Here is an 8,682-nt window from a genome sequence, read left to right on the forward strand (position 1 = left end):
TCTAGACCACTCACCCTCAGCTTTACCCTCACTCCTCCCATTTGGCTGCTCCCAGGAGTTTAGAGGATTTTCATTAGACTCAAATGGCCAACTTTGTAGTAAAGGTGAAAGAGACCAGTCAAGGAAACTCTTAAATGGTATTATAGGGGGGAAAAAAAAGAACTTGGTGAAATCATGTGTTTAAACTATCTAATGTGCACAAGAACACTAACTATTCTCCTGAAATGACATAAATTCAGTCATTTTACTGTCAATTCACTATGCAATTAAACAACAATGATTTGTTTTTCCAAGGCAACTGAAACTGAATTAATGTTAAATTATTGCAAATGGATGTAAAATGTTTTATTATAGAATCAGCAAAAAAAAAAAGAAAAAGAAGAAAAAGAAAATAGTGGTCTATGAACAAGTGAAAAAAATAATTGAATGGAAAATATGTCTAATTTGCACGAACCAGACATAAAAGCTAATGAAAAAGTGGAAAACGTAGAAAACTACAAAGAACAACTTATTCCCAAGTGGGTTATAGATGAAGCAACGCACCAAGTCCCCGGCTGGTGAGAGGCAGGGCCAGGGATGATGCTCCCTGGACTGAAAAGCCATGTCTCCTCCCCAGGGGGCTCAGCCTGGCCTAGAGCCCACCCACCATGGAGTCGTTGGTGGCCTCCATGACTTGGACCCGTCCCAGAGCCATCCTAGAGCCACAGAAGTCTGAGCAGATGCATCCCCCTGGGGAGTGATTTCACATCTCCCTGAACTGAAGCCTCATCTGGCACCGCATGGAGGGGCCCAGAGAGGCCGAGCTGCAGCATCACCCTCCATGAGGTGATGCCCAGTGCCCGCCCTCTGCACCAGTACGGGAGGGTCAGCAACCCCACGCCCCACACGTAGGACCAGGAGAGCAGCATCGTGGTGCTCGGTTTCCCCCATCTGTGCACGATGGTGTGGTAGAAGCCAGGCCAGGTGAAAACCATAAATGCCTGACTCAGGGAGTCTTCATTTGGGATTAGGGCCTATGGATGGGATTTGGGGTGCTCCCACCAATTCCTGAAATTATACTCAAAATTATGTGGGTACGTATGCATGTCAGTGCTTCTGGAAAAGGGTCTAGAGAGCACCACTGTCCAACAGGAATGTCATGTGAGCCACACAGGTCACACTAAATTGTTTAGTAGCTACATTTTAAAAAGCAAAGAGATACAGGTGAAATTACTTTAATAATATATTTTATATGACCCAACAATCCATGATATTATCAAGTCAACATGTAATCAACATATAACATTATTAAGAAAGTATTTCACATTTTTTCATACTAAGTCTTCTTTAAAAACAAAACAGTGTGGCCTTGGCCGGATTGCTCAGTAGTTAGAGCATCGGCCGCTGGACCGAAGGGTCGAGGGTTTGATTCCTAGTCAAGGGCATGTGCCTCAGTTGCAGGTTCAATCCCCGGCCCCAGTTGGGGCTCCTGTGCGAAGCCACCAATCGATGTGTCTCTCTCATGTCGATGTTTCTCCACCCCCCCCCCAAAACAAAAAACAAACCAAAAAAAAATCAATGGAAAAAATAACCTCAGGTGAGAATTAAAAACACACACACAAACTACTGTGTTTTTAGACTTACAACATATCTTAATTCAGACTGGCTACATTTCAGTATAATGTAGTAGCCACATGTGGCAGGTGGCTACCTTGTCAGAGAGTGCAGGTCTGTAGGGGGACCAGCCACAGGATTCTGCATGGATGAGGGGAAATAGGACCCTTCAATAGCCGTTTTAAGACTTATGTGCCAAGACAGGATTTTCCTTGTTTGAAACCCAAGATGGAGAGGGGGTGGGGCAAAGCTGTTGGCTTAAGTCTTAATGATCTACTTACCCCTGACCCTGCAAGGCTGTGATGAGAGCTTAGACACAGGCGAGGTGGGTCAAGAGGGACAAAGTTCAGGGCAAGAAAAGAGAAGAGAGGCAGAGGAAATCTGGAGGTGGTCAGTCTGAGCAGGGTCAGCAGGCACAGTGGGGCATGGCTGAGGCCACATGTTGCCCACCCAGCCAATGGGGTCCTGGGGGAAGGCATGCCTGTAGGAGGAGGTCTTCAGCAGCTCCGTTTTCCATTCTGTCATCTCTCAGGCAGGTGTGGGGGAGGAACAAACTTCCCCCTACCCTCAAGGCTCTTTTGGCTGTTCTAATCATCGAATAGACATGAGACGGACTAGCAAGCGAAAATAACCAAATTTAATACATGTTTATGTATGGGAACCTCCGATACATGAGAGAGCCAGAGACCCCAGTGAGGCAGGATAGTAAGAAGCTAGGAAAATTCCTTGACAAGTGGAACGGGGAAACTGAGACAGATGGCTGGACAAACTGGGTGGGCAATTAACAGCCAGATACAGAGTGGAAAGCCTGGGTGCCTAGCAATGAGCAAAACTGGCCCAGGACCTCACAGCCCATGGTAGCTTTTCTGCATTTCACTGGTCATGCAGTTTAGACCCCCTGACCTTTCCTTCCTCGAGATAACATCTAGGCCTCAGTTGTATTTCAGCTCCAGGCCCAGAAAAGCACCAAAACCAGGCGAGTGATGCCAGGACCAGCTGCATTGACTAATAACCCCCAGCCCTGGCACTGGCCAATCAGTAGAGACCATGCCCCTGAAAGGACACCCCTGGAAAAGCTGATGTATATTCTATGGAGATCCTCCCCTATAGTCCCAGTCTTTAAAAGCCCTCAAAACAAAGGACCCAGTGTGTGCTCTGCCTCCTGGGAGCGTGTCATATGCCGTGACTTTTCCTTCCCCTTCCCCCTCTTCTTCTCTCACCGGCCTGCATCTCCTCAACTCTAAGGGTCTGCGGGAGATTTGCAACCAGGGGAGCAGTAGGTAGTGGCAGCTCGTCCCTGGCTAACCCCCTGAACCTACCCCCAAAGCCCCCTTTTCTCTGACTTCTCAGTGAGCCCAAGCACCCCGGCCTAGGCTCTCCTGCTGCTTCTACCCTAAGCCCGCCCTTGTTTCCCTGTCCCCAGCTTTAATAAACGAAGTCTCAAAATCACCTGGACTTGTGTTGTGAAATCTTTCCTGAACAGTCAAGAACCCACACACGGCGAGCTGGCCCAAGGCACACCTGCTCCAGGCCAGGTCCCCCTTCTGGTAAAACCACAAGCCCGAGTTCCGAGACAGAAAGGGAACGTGGGTACAGAAGACACCCTGAGCTAGGGAGGAGGTGAAGTGCCCTGGGGGCTTCCAAGGGTCGTTGCGGAATAAGAAGAGCAGATGTTGAGTAAGTAGAAGTTTGTCCTGTCCTACAGAAGAGGTCATTCTGAGCATCTTCCCATTATGAGCATGGCCCCTACCTCAGGGGAGTCAAGGGAGAGGCAGTAGCTTCTCCTGAGCCGACAGCTAAAATGCCCTTAGCTCAAAACAATCCGCACACCACAGGAGCACATCTTGGGGTGACTAGCTCTGAACCCCCACACTTGGCTTCCCCCTTCCTACCACTCTCTACACTCACTCAGCATTTATAGATCCTTTAAGTCTCCACCCCCCAAATTTCTTCTGCAGAACCAGCCCTTCCCCTGCCCTCAGCCCCACGGTTTGGGTGGTGTTGCTCCACCGCCTCTAGCCAGCCGCAGTAACACAGCACAGGGAGCAGGCTGGTGACCCCGCATGTGGAACGTCCCTGGCCGGGTGATTGGCTCATTGGACTCACGACCCAGGCTGGTGCAAAGTAGATCCTGGTGCATGAAGTGCTGAGGGATGCACCTTCCCTTTCCTGCTGGACAAGCACCTGGGAGGATGCGAAGCTGGAGCTGCTACTATAGCCATCTTGCCGCCACATGAGAACACCTGTCAGACAATGGAGCTGATAATCATTACGCTTAAACCACAGTGTCCAGGCAGACGTGGGTTAACTGTGGAGCTGATGGTGCTTAAACTGGGTCCTCCTCTTGCGCTCGCCCTTCCAAAGCTCCGAAGAGCCCGAAATAGCGTCTGGTGGTCGTTCACGAGTTCATAAAATTGCAGAAGTAAGCTATTTAATCCACAACTGGTTTAGACCACTTTCTTCCATTCTTGTATCTCCTCCGTTAGCGTTGATGTGACTGATCCTATTTTTAGGATCTGGCTAAGGAGAAGTTGAGTTAGAGATGCATTTAATTTCCATTTAGTGGGACTTAATTATGCCGTTTGCAGTCAGTTTCATGTATAGTGAGGTTACTGCTAGCCATTCTGGTTTAGGAATCATTTCCAAAAAGACTCCTACCACCTGCTGTGCCAGCTCATCTGGCATTTGTGACACAGAGGTATACAAAGCCAGAGGTGGTACTGCGGTGTGAGGAGAACAGAGGAAGAGAAACAAGGTCTGAAATAAACAGAGCCAGAAAGCAGCCTGTGGGAAATTCTTACAATCAGACACATACAAATTTAAGTGAAAGACTTAGTTTCCATGGCCACCTGATCTTTTGCTGCGTTCAATCATGTCTTAAGTGCCCCTTTCCCTTTATTTAATGGGAATCGAGAAACAGAAGTTATATACCTCTCTGACAATAGTTGGCACATCTACAATAGCTCAGATCTGAGAAAAACTTGATAAAGGCTGTGGCAGATTTTATTTTTCTAATAATGTTTGCCACAATATATCCTGTCCTTCATGTTGTCGATGTAGGAAATGTCCAAATCTGGAGAGAATTTTTATGAGTCAAATTGACGACATATACTGGGGAGTAAGATCTCAAATGCTCTGGAGAAGAACAGTTTTGCAGCTTCTTTTATGCATTTGAAATTAAGACGGGAACAAAGGAAGGTTCCATGTAGATGGGAGAAGCAAGGCAGGCATTGGATTACAGCAGCGGTTCTCAACCTGTGGGTCGAGACCCCTTTGGGGCTCGAACGACCCTTTCACAGGGGTCGCCTAAGACCATCGGAAAACACATATATAATTATATATTGTTTTGTGATTAATCACTATGCTTTAATTATGTTCAATTTGTAACAATGAAATTGGGGGTCACCACAACATGAGGAACTGTATTAAAGGGTCGCGACATTAGGAAGGTTGAGAACCACTGGATTACAGGATAGTTAACAACACTATGTGCTCTCTTGAGGGTGGTTACAGCTTATTTCAAAGGTGTGTTAACCTAGAATCTAAGATGCATAGAAACAACAGACAGGTCTTGCTTAAGGCAAAGATTAACCTTTTACTAAAAAGCTATGCAATTGGGCCCTAGCTGATTTGGCTCAGTGGATAGAGTAACTGCCCGAGGACTGAAAGGTCCTGGGTTCAATTCCAGTAAATGGCACATGACCAGGATGTGGGCTTGATCCCCAGTTATGGGGTGTGCAGAAGGCAGTCGATCCATGATTCTCTCATCATGGATGTTTCTAGCTCTCTCTCCCTCTCCCTTCCTCCATGAAATCAAGAAAAATATACTTTTAAAAAAAGTTATGCGATTGGTGTGTGACTGTTCACCATGACCTTCCCAGCTGGGACTTCGTGATCAGATCCCCCTGTGAGTTACTTTCCATAGAACCCCTTTCCCATCCACAATACTCTTCTAGAACCGTGCCACTCCCTCCGTTTGAATCTGGTGGGCTGGAGAGTCTGATAGGATGTGAGGGACCTGATACTGCTTGGCTCTGAGTGTAGGTAATAGAAGGTGATGCAGCTTCTCCTGCTGAGAGCCACCACATGAGACGCCCAAGTCCCCGGAGGTGCCTGTGCCGCGAGGGAGCCCCTCCACATGGAGAGGCCATGAGTCGGTGCCCAAGTCGGGGATCCTCACCTTCAGGTCCTCCCAGTCCAGGTCCAGAATGAGGATGAGCCCTCAGATGACTCCAGCCCAGCTGTGGAGTCGCCCCAGCCCGTGCCCTTTCTGAACGCCTGACTCACGGAGTCTATGAGCCTAAGAAAGTGGTTGCTGTTTTATGCCATTAGTTTAGGTGGTCTGTCGCCATAGTAATAAAATCTGAGGTTTTCCCAGATCTGCTAACAATCCTAAAGTTTTACAGGGCATTGCCAATGAAGAATTGTGAAATGGAAGGAAACTATCAATAATTAACTATTAATAACTATGAATAATTTTTTTTAAATCTCAATCAAGCAGGCTAGAGGGGAAAATTGCTTTCTCTTTGCTCTAAAGAAAATGGTATTACAAAATTGTTGAATAAAAAGGCAATCAAAACAATGAAGGAAAAGGTATAGAGGTTAATTAATGTTATGTTGTTTAAAAAGTATTTTTGTGTGATGTTTTGGCATTTGTCAGCCATTCAAAATTTGTATCTTGTATAATTCTAGATAAACATTCACATTCTTACCTAATTATGCATCAGTTTGTATAAAATTCAGGCTTCATAGCCTATGTGTCACACTGCTCGGGCACTTTAGAGATAAGACATATTTATTGATTCCGCAAACCCTATGAAGCAGGTATTATTATCCTCACTTTACAAATGAGACAGCTTAGGCATGCATTACTAGTAGTTGAGGAACTGCCCCCAGATCACCTCAAAATCAATCCCAGAAGCAGTACTCTTAACCATCACCTGTGATACAGTCTCTCTCCAGCAGAAGTGCAGGCAAGAGGGAGCACAAGAGAGTCCCTGGATCAAGCCTTGCCTGAAGGAGTAAATCTAGTTCTGGGCTTCTCATTTCCATCTCAGCCCTTCCTCATCTACTTCAGCTCTGGGAAGGAAGGGTTCAGTCACTCCCCTCCCTCACCTTCCCCTAGAATAACACCCAATGACTGTCACAGAGGAGAGGAGGCACCTGACAGGGTGGAGAAGGAGACAGAGCTGAGGCCCAGCTCCTTCTAGGCAAAAGCAGGCGGTGGGACAGGTGGCAAGACATGTTGTGTGAGGCAGGGATGACACATGCTTCAGTGTTCGGCACTAATCACCATGTCAGGATCAAGGCGCAGGCAGGCCTGTGCTCTTGTGTCACGAGGAAGCAGTTACTCATCAGATGACAAGAGACAAGGGACATTTCCTGTTCGCCACGGCTCAGGACCCAGCAGGAAAGCAGCACCAGCCCCTGGCCTCATTCTAAGGCTATTGGAAAGGACGGCCTCTCCCTCAGCGAGGGACAGGATACCACGCAGCCAAGCTACGCATTCACCCAACAAGTATTTATTGAGTGTCTACCGGGTCCCAGACAGGGCCAGGTGAGTGAACACAGGCCTGCTCTCACCTCAGGAAGCTTCTGACCGGTGTGCAATCTGCCTTCCACTCCATGTCCCTCAGCCAGTGGAGCACACCAGCGTCTTAGAACCCGGGACTTACACTGCCGGCCCCTGAATGCTGCTAGCTAATATCTGAGAGTAGAGCCTCTGGAATGTCAAGGTAAAGAGCTATGGAAGAGCTGTAAACGCATATTATTTATCTCGTTACCTTTGTCTGGAGGCAGTGGCAGCAGGTGCATGAGCTGCAGGATGTTAGGACATAGGAGCATGTCTGATGTACCTGGACCAATCTTCCTGCAGGATTCATCTGCCTTCCCCCATCTGGCCTCTCCTTCTCTGCAGGGCTCTCTCTGCCCCCCACTCTGCCCTGTTGGTCTTTTCCTCTTCGATTCCTCTTCCCATAAACCTCCCACACATTGGAAATGGGTGTGAGCATCTAAAATGTATAGTGTTTATAACTTTTATATCCTAGCTCATAATTTTAAAAATAGAGTCATTAAGGCTTTTATATGTTTTCAAAACACAAACCAAAACCAAGCAGTTTTGAGCATGAATGGGCCTTTTAATGATCCTTATTTCTGTGGTTAGTTTATCTCAATAGGAAAACTCTTTCCCTAAACTCCAGTGGTGACCGCTCCCCGCAGCACCAGATGGCACAGGAGAACCCCACCCAAACCCATGCCCAGAATCTCAGGCATCCTGCTCTGTTGCTAGGAGTTCATATAAAATGCACCCTTCTCCCTTCACCCAGCTTTGACTCATCTGCGATGTGGTAGCTTTCCTGTAAACACCCCACAAACCTGCAACCCCCAAGGGCAAGGACCATGAGGCAATCAGCTTTTTTGGGTTTGGGAGGGGCGTGTCCTAGACCGGTGCCACCTGCAAGGCCTGGATCCCCAACTCACCTGCAGCTGGGAAAGCCGCACCAGCTGCCTCCCTCCCTCCTGCTCCCCAAGGGGCAGAAGCGGTGCCTGGAGATGGAGCTGAACCCTGAGGGTCATCACACTCCCCAGCCACAGCCACAGCCACAGCCACAGTAGACATTATTTCTCATGTAACAGGATTTTAAATGTATATGTTAATGTGCTTTTCATGTTTTGGCCTTTTGTCCTATACAAGCTGTTATTGCAACACCATTAAGTATTCTGTGCTACTTAAAAGCAGAGTAGCCTCTGTGGCTAATGGCACCCATCGTAAAAGCTGGAGAGAAAAAGGGGCCCCCTTCTGCTTCAGTTCCAAAGTCAACTCTCCAGAGACAAGGCTTGAAGGCTGAATGTTGTGAGAAAATAAAGGAATTTCTAAATTCCAAGGGTTTCCCTTTACATTTCATAAGCAAAGTCCTGTTTAGAGAGAGAGTACTGAGGGGACATGCCCATCCAACAACACCAGGTGAAGGGAGAAAGCCCTGTACTCCCAGGAGGGGAGCAGGGAGGACGAGAGTGGGGATGTTGTGTGTCTTAGCTCCTGCCCCAGCCCCACACCCTGAGGGACAATTATGTACAAACAAATCATTT

Source organism: Myotis lucifugus, unplaced genomic scaffold, assembly GCF_000147115.1.
Source record: "Myotis lucifugus unplaced genomic scaffold, Myoluc2.0 scaffold_109, whole genome shotgun sequence".
In the NCBI taxonomy this organism is placed as follows: domain Eukaryota; kingdom Metazoa; phylum Chordata; class Mammalia; order Chiroptera; family Vespertilionidae; genus Myotis; species Myotis lucifugus.